General features: G+C 43.0%; 1 pseudogene; it reads left to right on the top strand.

Annotated features, from left to right (window-relative positions):
• Positions 1 to 5,378: 5,378 nt before the first annotated feature.
• LOC132820330 (sodium- and chloride-dependent neutral and basic amino acid transporter B(0+)-like) overlaps positions 5,379 to 12,039 on the top strand; it is a 28,960-nt pseudogene continuing 22,299 nt past the window's right edge.

Below are 12,039 nucleotides of genomic sequence, written 5' to 3'. Positions count from 1 at the left end.
GGCCAATTAACCTAACCTCGATTGTTGGTAAAATTCTAGAATCCATCATTAAGGATGAGGTTTCTAAATACTTGGAAGAGCAGGGTCGGATTAGAACAAGTCAACATGGATTTAGTGAGGGGAGGTCATGCCTGACAAACCTGTTTGAATTCTTTGGAGAGGTGACAAGTAGGTTAGACCAGGGAAACCCAGTGAATGTAGTCTATCTAGATTTCCAAAAGGCCTTTGATAAGGTGCCACGTGGGAGGCTGCTGAGCAAGGTGAGGGCCCATGGTGTTCGAGGTGAGCTATTGGTATGGATTGAGGATTGGCTGTCTTACAGAAGGCAGAGAGTTGGGATAAAAGGTTCTTTTTCGGAATGGCAGCCGTTGACAAGTGGTGTCTCGCAGGGTTCAGTGTTGGGGCCGCAGCTGTTCACGTTATATATTAATGATCTGGATGAAGGGAGTTGGGGAATTCTAGCAAAGTTTGCCGATGATACGAAGTTAGGTGGACAGGCAGGTAGTACTGAGGAAGTGGTGAGGCTGCAGAAGGATCTAGACAGTTTGGGAGAGTGGTCCAGGAAATGGCTGATGGAATTCAATGTGAGCAATTGGAAAAAAAGAATACAAGCGTGGACTACTTTCTAAACGGTGAGAAAATTCATAAAGCCAAAGTGCAAAGGGATCTGAGAGTGCTAGTCAAGGATTCTCTAAAGGAAAACGTGCAGGTTGAGTCCATGATTAATAAAGCGAAAGCAACGTTGTCAGTTATCTCAAGAGGGTTGGAATATAAAAGCACCGTTATGCTACTGAGACTTTATAAAGCTCTGGTTAGGCCCTATTTGGAGTACTGTGTCCAGTTTTGGTCCCCACACCTCAGGAAGGACATACTGGCACTAGAGCATGTCCAGTGGAGATTCACACGGACTATCCCTGGAATGGTAGGTCTAACATACGAGGAATGGCTGAGGATCCTGGGATTGTATTCATTGGAGTTTAGAAGATTAAGGGGAAATCTAATAGAAACTTACAAAATAATACATGGCTTGGAAAGGGTGGACGCTAGGAAATTGTTTTCGTTAGGCGAGGAGACTAGGACCTGTAGACACAGCCTTAGAATTAGAGGGGGTAAATTCAGAACAGAAATGCGGAGACATTTCTTCAGCCAGAGAATGGTGGACCTGTGGAATTCATTGCCACAGAGTGCAGTGGAGGCCGGGACGCTAAATGTCTCCAAGGCTGAGATTGACAAATTCTTGATGTCACAAGGAATTAAGGGCTACAGGGAGAATGTGGGTAAGTGGAGTTGAAATGTCTATCAGCCATGATTGAATGGCGGAGTAGACTCTATGGGTCGAATGGCCTTACTTCCACTCCTATGTCTTATGGTCTTATGATCTTACCTGCATATCATGCTTCAAATGATCCCAGTTAAAGTGGAATTTGGGACCTTTATATCCTTGCTCATGATGTTATCCTTCTGACGCATGTTTCTTAAAGATATACTGCATATTAGTTATGAGACATTGCAGAACAAAGGCAAGATCAGGATAGTAGTATGCAGATTTCCATCCTGATATTAGCTCTCTCAATCTCACACAGTGTCAGTGATGGAAGCCCACACAAGTCTGATAGCAAAAGACATGGACAGGCAAGGAATTCCCAATCAATGTCTGAACCAGAACTAAATCCTGATCAAAGATGACACATTAATGAATCACACCCTTACTGACCCTAAAGTGATTGCTGGCAGTTTTCTCGTTTGCAGGAATCCAGTGTAAATGCTCTGAGGTGAGCGAGGTTAAGTTTCACGTGGTGAATCTGGAACAGGTCAGAATTTTCCCAACTGTAGACTGTTGAAGATGGGATTTATCATGGAGTTATAATCCCACCTTCATCACACAATACCAACAAGTGTAATTTTTGTGTCTTTGTGGATGGAATTGTCCTACTGCCTCTGAGAGCAGCAAACATGAGACAGAGTCAATGGCAAATCAGTGTTAAACAATCCAATCCCATTTTGAGAAATGTCAGAATAATTCCTCGTTTAACAACTGCTTTAAAAACACGTTAAAATAACCCAACGAAGGAAATTGCTGTTATCATGTGAGTAGATGTAATCATGTTGTAACCATGCAGGGCTGCAGCTTGCTTCTGTGACCAGGCCTGCAGTCCTCGGCCTTGCCTGATGCCGGTGCCTGGGTGTTGACACGTTGGAAGCAGTGTGCAAGGAGGCGGAAGTGTGGTAAGTATGGAGGAGTTCTCAGCTTGCTGCAAAGACCTGGCCTGCAGTCCTCGGCCTTGCCTGATGCCAGTAGCCTGGTGTTTGGTCATTGGAAACGGTGTGTGAGGTATGGAAGCATGGTAAGTGTGCAGGAGTTCCTGCTAGGCTTAAAACAAACCCAAGCTGGTCAGCTCTATCGTCCATTCTGCTCTCTAATGTCTGCTCCCTGGACAACAAACTGGACTGCATCCGACTGTGACAGGTGACTCAGCGTGAGTTCAGCGACTGCTGCGTCCTTGTTTTCATGGACAGAGTTCCTGATACTGCCATCCAGCTAGACGGGCTCACCTTGTTTCACTCCGACAGAAATACAGCTCTGTGTGGTAAGGCTTGGGGTGGGGGTCTGCATGTCCACATCAACATGAAATGGTGCAAAAACTCCCTGCCAGTCTCCAGTTACTGCTTATCACTGGCGGAGTTTGTGACTGTTAGATGCAGACCACAGGAATTCACCGCTGTCTTTATAGTCAGGGTGTATATTCCTCCCAGTGCAACTGCTAAGGAAGCACTCGGTGAACTAGATAAAAACAATAACTGCAGATGCTGGAAACCAGATTCTGGATTTGAGTGATGCTGGAAAAGCACAGCAGTTCAGGCAGCATCCGAGGAGCAGGGAAATCGATGTTTCAGGCAAAAGCCCTTCATCAGGAAAGAGGCAGAGTGCCTGAAGGGTGGAGAGATAAATGAGAGGAGGGTGGGGGTGGGGAGAAAGTAGCATAGAGTACAATAGGTGAGTGGGGTGGGGATGAAGGTGACAGGTTAGGGAGGAGGGTGGGGGCAAGTTGTCAAGACTACATTGGGTAAATGGGGGTCTCGAGGAATTAAGGGCTACGGGGAGAACGCTGGTAAGTGGAGTTGAAATGCCCATCAGCCATGATTGAATGGCGGAGTGGACTCGATGGGCCGAATGGCCTTACTTCCACTCCTATGTCTTATGGTCTTATGGTCTTATGGATGAAGGTGATAGGTCAGAGAGGAGAGTGGAGTGGATAGGTAGAAAGGAAGATAGGCAGGTAGGACAAGTCATGGGGACAGTGCTGATCTGCAAGTTTGGAACTGGGGCTAGGTGGGGAAGGGGAAATGAGGAAAGTGATGAAGTCCACTTTGATGCCCTGGGGTTGAAGTGTTCGGAGGCGGAAGATGAAGTGTTCTTCCTCCAGGCATCGGGTGGTGAGGGAGCGGCAGTGAAGGAGGCCCAGGACCTCCATGTCCTCAGCTGAGTGGGAGGGGAAGTTGAAATGTTGGGCCACAGGGCGGTGTGGTTGATTGGTGCGGGTGTCCCAGAGATGTTCCCTAAAGCGCTCTGCTAGGAGGCGTCCAGTCTCCTCCCAATGTAGAGGAGACTGCATCGGGAGCAACGGATACAATAAATGATATTGGTGGATGTGCAAGTAAAACTTTGATGGATGTGGAAGGCTCCTTTGGGGCGTTGGATGGAGGTAAGGGAGGAGGTGTGGGTGCAGGTTTTGGAATTCCTGTGGTGGCAGGGGAAGGTGCCAGGATGGGAGGGTGGGTTGTTGGGGAGTGTGGACCTGACCAGGTAGTCACGGAGGGAATGGTCTTTACGGAAAGCAGAAATGGGTAGGGAGTGAAATATATCCCTGGTGGTGGGGTCCATTTGGAGGTGGTGGAAATGTCAGTGAATGATTTGGTTTATGCGAAGGTTGGTAGGGTGGAAAGTGAGCACTGGAGGGTTCTGTCCTTGTTACGGTTGGAGGGGTGGGGTCTGAGGGCGGAGGTGCAGGATGTGGAATCTGTTAAGTAAATAATACATCACTTGATTATGCATATAGAAAGCTATACATTTCAGCAGCTCACAAATCAGCAAAAGTAAGCAGCCATTACTTAACTAAGTAGTTAAAGGCTTCAAAATTATTATCTTCAAAATTTCATATATCTGTCAATTCCACCAAACCCACTCTTCGATGACAAGCAAAAAAATGTTGTACTTCCAAGCCTGTTGGTGCTTGTGAAACAGCCTGAAGATCATGCATCTAGTAAAGCTCCCATACAGCCAAACAGATGCATGAACTGATCAGTAACTGACATATGAAAGCAATGGGAGTCTCCAAATAATTAACTCTGGATCTCTCACTGGGTTGGCCCTGTATAATGACACATTGCAGAATATCACCTTGTCCAATCAATAACCTACATCAATGCAAATGAAGACTTTTTTTGACTTTTAAAATGCTCCTCTTTCAATTGATGACTGAATGGTTATCAGAGGAAACAACGTAGGAACCATATTATTTAATATCCAATTCCTTATCCAACACATGGAGCTATTTCGCTTCACTTTAGTGAGCAGTTATAACTCATGATAAAATACTAAAGAAGACAACACAAATATATTGTTTTTTTTATAATTTTCGTATCTCCAACACTTTGTTCATGTCTCCACTTGGAGAAGTGATTTTGCGTGGCCTTGAAATTTCAGTCACCTCCATGAAATTTCCAGAATTTCTGAATGCCCACTTCTTCAATGATGTGAGCTACCTCTCAGGACGGTTTTGCAATGTTCATTATATTCTTGGATCTGCTAAAAATGCCTGGTGATAGAAACGGAGGAGGGGCTTCCAGCTCAATGGTTAGGCAATTGTGTTTTTCCCAAATCTAAGTGTATTTCACAAAAAATCCATCCCACACTTTTGAAAAGAAAGAAAATGTCCGTGTGTAAAATGAACTTGGGCAACAGTGAATAACAGTGATGTTTCTGATATGGGAGAAGACCAGTTCCTTTTTGTATGAAATCTTACATAGTTTTGCTTTGTCTGAAGTCCAAATTGGTTTAGATTCACTTGGGAGCTGTCCCTTTTAAAACTAGCACTTTGTCCAAAGTCAGTAGACACAAAATTTATGCACTTTGATCCTGAATGTTCTGAAAACAAATCATTTAACTTTTCAATAGAAATGTTTAGTGTGGAAATTGAATGATTAACTAAGCAGAGCTTCTCAGGCACCTTAAACAGAGTTACACCCCCTTGTGAAACACTGTGAGAGGCTGATTTCTGACTGGGCAAGAATCATTAATGAGATGTTCAATGACTTTTGGCCAAAAGGAGTGTCCTCAAGGTTTACATCCAATTCTTGTGCAAGTGCAAGAATAATTCATTGATGTCTGCAAATGGACCAGAAGGAATTGCCTTTATCTGGATTCTCACAGAATGATATTCAGACAATCCATCCAGATGACATGGTATGTATTTCAACAAATCTGTAAAAACCTGTTTAGACAATGGGAGATACTGTTAATTTGTATATTGTGAACTGTACACTCTCTGTGAACTTCTGGCTGTTTATAATCTGCAAGATATTGCTGCAAATTGGAGAACAACACAGTTTTCCGATACAGGTAGTTGTGAGGAGTGGTGACAGTACATCTTGGGGAGGTCTAGTTTGGGGAAAGACCCATTTCTGAGCTTGCCATTTCCACTCTTTCTCTCAGGATACTGCCAATGAACATGGTGCTGTGGGTGATGAGAATGCAGAGCGGGGTAACTGGTCTTCGAAGACTGACTACTTGCTCTCGGTGATTGGTTACGCTGTTGGTCTGGGCAACATCTGGAGGTTCCCTTACCTGGCTTACAGAAATGGAGGAGGTACTGTAGACAAATTTAAAATATTGAAGAGTGAGTAGCAGAGCTAAATGGGTCAATTCATCGATATGTCCAGAATGTTGAAGTTCAGGAAATAGCAAATGTTTATTGCACTAAAAATAATACAGTAAATAATACAGGTTTAAACAATTAATGTGAAGTGAATTCAATCCCACAGCTAACAAATTTGCCAAATTTTTTTTCTGATGTGAGAAGTGTGTCAAGGTGATGCCTTAGAATTAGCCACGCAATGCATCAATTCAATGCTATTTATAAACCAAGGTAAATAGTTCATTTATTAATTTATATTTTCAAATAATATTATATAGAATGCATGAACCATCCACATCAGATATATTAACTGCACATTGTGTGAAATCCTCAGAATAACAGGCTCCTCAGTCAGGCCCTGGGGTCAGGTTTGTACATTATTATCAAAACTGCTCAAATCAGGGCTCTTCACAACCCACACCATTGGATTGATGGAAACCAAGGACAAATGCATTAAAGAAATGTCATGACATGATTGTATAAAATGACAGGGAAAGATATTTGATTCATATAGAGAGTGAAACTCAGAAAGTGGTCATTTGAGTACAACCTCCTGAATGTAGTAGAAAAATAAAAGTGCAGCTGAAAGTCAACCATCTCAATAGATTGCTAGATACACAGACAGACAGACAAAACATGCATTCATAGAGATTTCAGGATTAATTTTAACCCAGTCAACAAAGTGGAGACACCGAGTTTCAGCTTGAACGTATGGTTTTATCCACATTGAAATCCTTTCTACTATTTTCCAGGTGTATTTCTTATTCCATACATTGTCATCCTGGCACTTGTTGGGATTCCAATGTTTTTCTTGGAATGTTCCCTTGGGCAGTTTGCCAGCCTCGGACCTATTGGAGTGTGGAAAGCTGTACCAATATTCCAAGGTTAATGTTTATTTCTCAAAATAGTTATAACAAGCTTAAATAAGCCATACAATAAGTCAGTGTCAATGTCTTACACAAATATTGTTAAATTTTCCTTATCTGGTCGACGTTTAAACTGGACTGGCTGACGTAGTGTTTGCACTCTGATCTGCTGTGCACATTATGAAGTGCTGAAGATGGTATTTATTACCAAGACTGGGAATGTGTGATTATCACCAGCCACAATGATGATGACGTCCTAAAGTGTTAGTGAGAAGGAGTCTAAAGGTGAAGACAGGGATCATCATTCTTGTAACCAAGACATAGAATTCTAAGTTCATCAACATCTCCTGTTTAATACAAAGAGCCTTTGAAGTCTCTACTGTTGGACACTGAATGCTGAAGCAGCCAATACCGACTAAACAGAACAGACATGTCCTGAAAGGTGTGGTCAGCCAGGACAGTCTCCCTGCTCTGTACTGTGCCCACTGAAAAAAAATCCAATTTGATTGAATGACCAGTCAAACCCATGCCAAATACTTTATTTCACATCAATAGCTCACAATCTAATCTTCTGTTCTTTCATGTTTTCAGGTGTGGGGATTGCTATGGTCCTTCTGATTACAATTGCCAATATTTCATATGCCTGTATCATTGGCTACAGTCTGTACTACCTGTTTGCTTCCTTTCAATCGCCCCTGCCGTGGGCAGACTGCTTCAGTTGGTGGGGAGCAGATGAAACATGCAGCAGGATCTCCAAAGGTACAGTCCTCAATTCTGTTGGGGGATTGTACACACCGACTGTTCATTGTTCATTCTGTCAGTCTGAGTGAGGGAGAGAGATGGACAATAGTTTCAGTGACCTCCCTCATTGTGACCATACAACAGAAAGATTCAGTTAGAAAACAGCAGCGGTAATCATGGCACTGAGTCACTGGAATAGCAGGACAGTCAGTCAGAAATAAATAGTGAAGCATCAGAATTTGTCAGTCTTTGATAAAGTTGTTCATATGTCTTTTATTCTTACATCTTGTCAATAAGTCTGTCTTGTGTTCTTTCTGACTAAGTTCATTGTCTGTATCTCTCTAACATCCCAGAACGGTGGCTCACATTGATTCTCTTCTCTATCTCTGTGTTTTATGCAGGTATCATTTTCTCAACTTTTTCTCCGCTTCTGGGTTTTTTCCAAGTATCTACTATCTCATATATATTTCTTATACCATCTGACTCTATGACACATTCAGTTTTTATTGTGTTATTTAAAAGCCTTGTTTCTTTCATTTTCATCTCACCTCCCACACTGACACTGTTTCACTCCTAATATCTAACATTGTTATCACAGATTATTTCTGTTTGAATTGGCAAGAGTAAGTCTGAAATCTTGAAATGAGTCCATTTAAAATTTCTGAAGCAACTTTGAAACAAAATTTCCTTTTGCACAGACTGGGACTGTGGGTGCTCCCTGACTATCTATGGAATTGGGAGATAGTGAGGACTGCAGGTACTGGAAAAGTCAGAGTCGATAAAATGTGGCCCTGGAAAAAGCACAGCAGGTTAGGCAGCATCTAGGAGCATCAGAGGGCTGAGAAATAAATGGTGGAGGTGGGGCTAGGTAGTTGGGATGGCAATAGCTGGCCGAAGGTAGGAGATGATTGTGATAAGTCGGAAAGGTGGGAAGAAAGATGGACAAGTAGGTCAACTCAAGAGGATGGAGCCAAGTCAAAAGGTTAGAATTTGGGGTGGGGTGGGGTGAGGGAAGATTTGGAAACTGATAAATTCAATGTTGAGGCTGTGTGGTTTAGGGCTCCCGAGGCGGAAATGAGGTGTTCCTCCTCCAGTTTGGGGGTGACCTTGGATGGTGGAGCAGACCCAGAATGGACAAATCATCAGTGGAGTGGGAGGGGGAGTTGAAATGGATGGCTATAGGAAGGTGGGTTTGGAAGGTGCATACGGACCAGAGGTGTTCCCTGAACATTTTCACAAGTTTGCGGTCGGTATCTTCGATGTAGAGTAGATCACATTGAGAACAATGGCTGCAGTAAATGGGGTTTGAGGATATGCAAGTAAATCTCTGCCAGATTTGGAATGCTCCTTTGGGACCTTGGACGGAGGTGAGGGGGGAGATGTGGGTGCAGTTTTTGCACCTCTTATGCCGGCTGGTGAAGGTGTCGGGTGTGGAGAGGGGTTTTATGGGGAGTGTGGACCTAACGATGGAGTCTTGGAGGGAACGGTCCCTGCAAAACACAGGTAGGGGTGGGGAGGGAAATATACTTTTGGTGGTGGTGGGTCTGACTGTAGGTGGTGAAAATGACGGAGGATAATATGCTGAATTTGGAGATTTGTAGGTGGAATGTGAGAACCAGGGGATTCTATCCTTGTTGCAGTTGGGGGGAGTGGGGTTCGAGGGCGGAGGTGTGGGAAATAGAGGAGATGCAGTTGAGGGCTTTGTTGATAACAGGGGAAGCGAAGCCCCCATATATGAATTTGGGAAATGTTTGAAGTTTGTTTCCTTTGCTACATTTACATCAGAGATTGCTTTTAATTCTTGTCATTTTAATCATCCATCACTCAATGTCACACATCACCCACAATCACAGTCTGTACAATACGGTCAGGGATCACCTTGACTGTATTGGTTATGGTGAACTTATTTTTAAAAGACTGCCTCAGTTTCAGCTGGTTTATTGTGTCCTATCCTGGGCACTGCACTGCACATGAAAGGGTCCCGAAAAGGCTGATGGGAATGATTCCAGGGATTGAGGTTCAGACGCCTAGATAGATTGACAAAGCTGTGACAGTTCTCTTTTGAGATGAAAAAGTTGAGAAGAGATTTGGCAAAGCTGTTCAAGTGTATGAGGGATTTGGGCAGAATAGATAGCCATAAACTGTTTCAATTGGCTGAAGGCTCAAGAATCAGAGAATTGAATTGAATTTATTGTCACGTGTACCAATGCTCAGTGAAAAACTTTGTCTTGTGAGCAATACAGGCAAATTACAGAGTTAAGTAGCATAGGTAAGTAAATAATATGTAAATAGGGCAAAAATAAAAACGCAGATACAAACGAATGTTAAATGTTTGTGAATCCATTCAGTTTTCTAACAACAGTTGGGTAGAAACTGTTTTGAAAATGGTTGTTGCATGTGTTCAGGCTTCTGTACCTTCTCCCCGATGGTAGAGGTTGTAGAAGAACATTGCCAGAATGGGATTGATCTTTGAGAATGCTGGCGGCCTTTCCTTGACAGATGGATAGATGGATTCTATAGATGGGAGGTTGATCTTTGTGATTGTCTGGGCCGAGTTCACCACTCTCTGTAACTGTCTCCAATCTTGAGTGGTACAGTTGCCATACCAGGTAGTGGTACATCCAGACAGAATGTTCTCGATGGTGCACTTAAAAAAAGTTGGCAAGCGTAATCGCCGTCATTCCGAATTTCCTCAGCTGGCTGAGGAAGAAGAGACATTGTTGGGCCTTTGTAACCAGTGTGTCCACATGAAGAGGTCAAGATTTAAACTTCTTTACAACATACCCAAAGGTGACATGACTGATGAAACTATATTAAATAGTTCCTCAGCAAAAGATAGATTATTACATCCATGGTTCATTGCCCGAGCAACTGATGAAACATATTTCATACTTACCTCATATAATCTGATCCTTACAGTAGATCCCTTACAGTATCCAAACCCTGACCAGAAAACCTGGATACCTCCCACAGTCCCCACCACAACTTCCTCTGGAGACCTAACATCACCCCCGATCTCTGATGGTGTCAAATTTGGCCCATCCTCCCACTTACTGATACTGTTGGATCACCCATACCCCACATTCCCTTTTCCCCAATGTCACTGCTGCTGGAACTAACCCCAAGATTGCCTCCTTCCCTCTCTCCACAAATTCTCCCATCAACCCCAACCTCTCTTAAATACTGCATTATTTAGCAGGATCTTTAGCTATCCTGCACCATGGTTCCTTACTCACTTGACGCCCTACCTCTCCTCAGTTGTCACCTTATCCACCTGGCAGCCTGGCACCCTGCTCCAATCCACATGGCACCCTCCTTCTATCACTCATTTAGCTGCCACCCTCCTCCTATCAGTCTAGCACCTTCCCCTCCCTGCACCTGAACACACATTTACCTTGTGAACTTACTAAATGACAGCAGTTGTTAAAGTGTCATTAAAATGTCAGAAGACAGCAGCTGCCTGCTGTGAAAACGGTCATGTTCTGCCTTCCCCTGGCAGGCTCTGTGCTGTGAAAGAACTGTCAGAGTTCAAATGTGCCTCCGTATTTCTGAGAGAGCCCTGAATTGAATCTCCTGCTCAGAAATGTGGAGCTCCATTCATTCATCTGACAAAAAAAAGAGTGGTGTAGCCAGGTGTGTGAGACTCCCCTTCCCTGGGAAATCCAGCTCATTATAATTCTTAAAGTCTTCTACAATAACTACTACTGAATGCTTTTGAAGAAACTTTTTATACTGTAAAATTTTAATTTGGTTTTATGATTCTCATATGACAGACTTTGTCAAACAAGAGAACAAGCAGATTGAGCAGCAGAGCTGGACTGGGCTGAGAGTGAATGCACGGACTGTACCTCTGTGTTCTGACCTATGCATGACCTTACCCTTGTAATGAAAATGATTAACTGATTCAGTCAGAGTGAAACAGTGACCCTGGTTATGTTGAAATGGAATGCAAAATGTAAATGTAATACTGAAACACATTCCATGTTTTCCAGACCCACTCTGCAATCTCAGTCTGAATGATGGATATTTTGAAATCGTTAATATAACATGGCTGCAGACAAACAATGAAAGTTGTCCAAATGGATCAGAAATCTCCATTCCTCACCAGGGCCCGAGTGAGCAATATTGGGAGTAAGTACATTGCTGCAGATAGCTACACCAATAACCTGCCCAGTAGTAATTCCTCTGTAGATGGTTATTTAGTGAATGTCCTGTTTGATGAAATGGAAGCTGTTTGAGTTTGATAGAGAGGCTACTTACATCACAAACCTATTACAAAATGGCATCATTGGCAGGGACCCGTTGCTAGTTAACAGCCTTCTGGTTTCAAAACCCTGCTTTTGACAACATTTATAGCACAAAAGATTTAATTGAAAAAAATTATTCATCAAGGAAAATATTCACCACCAGAATTCCTAAACATTAAATGTTTGAAATTGATCAATGTCCCTTTCTCTGCTTTCAATTGTGATATTGTCTTGTATTTAACATATAGACCTGGGAACTGCATTTAGATT

The sequence above is a fragment of the Hemiscyllium ocellatum genome, chromosome 11 (assembly GCF_020745735.1).
Source record: "Hemiscyllium ocellatum isolate sHemOce1 chromosome 11, sHemOce1.pat.X.cur, whole genome shotgun sequence".
Classification (NCBI taxonomy): domain Eukaryota; kingdom Metazoa; phylum Chordata; class Chondrichthyes; order Orectolobiformes; family Hemiscylliidae; genus Hemiscyllium; species Hemiscyllium ocellatum.
Note: the sequence above shows the minus strand (reverse complement) of the source record. Positions and strands in the feature narration are given on the sequence as shown.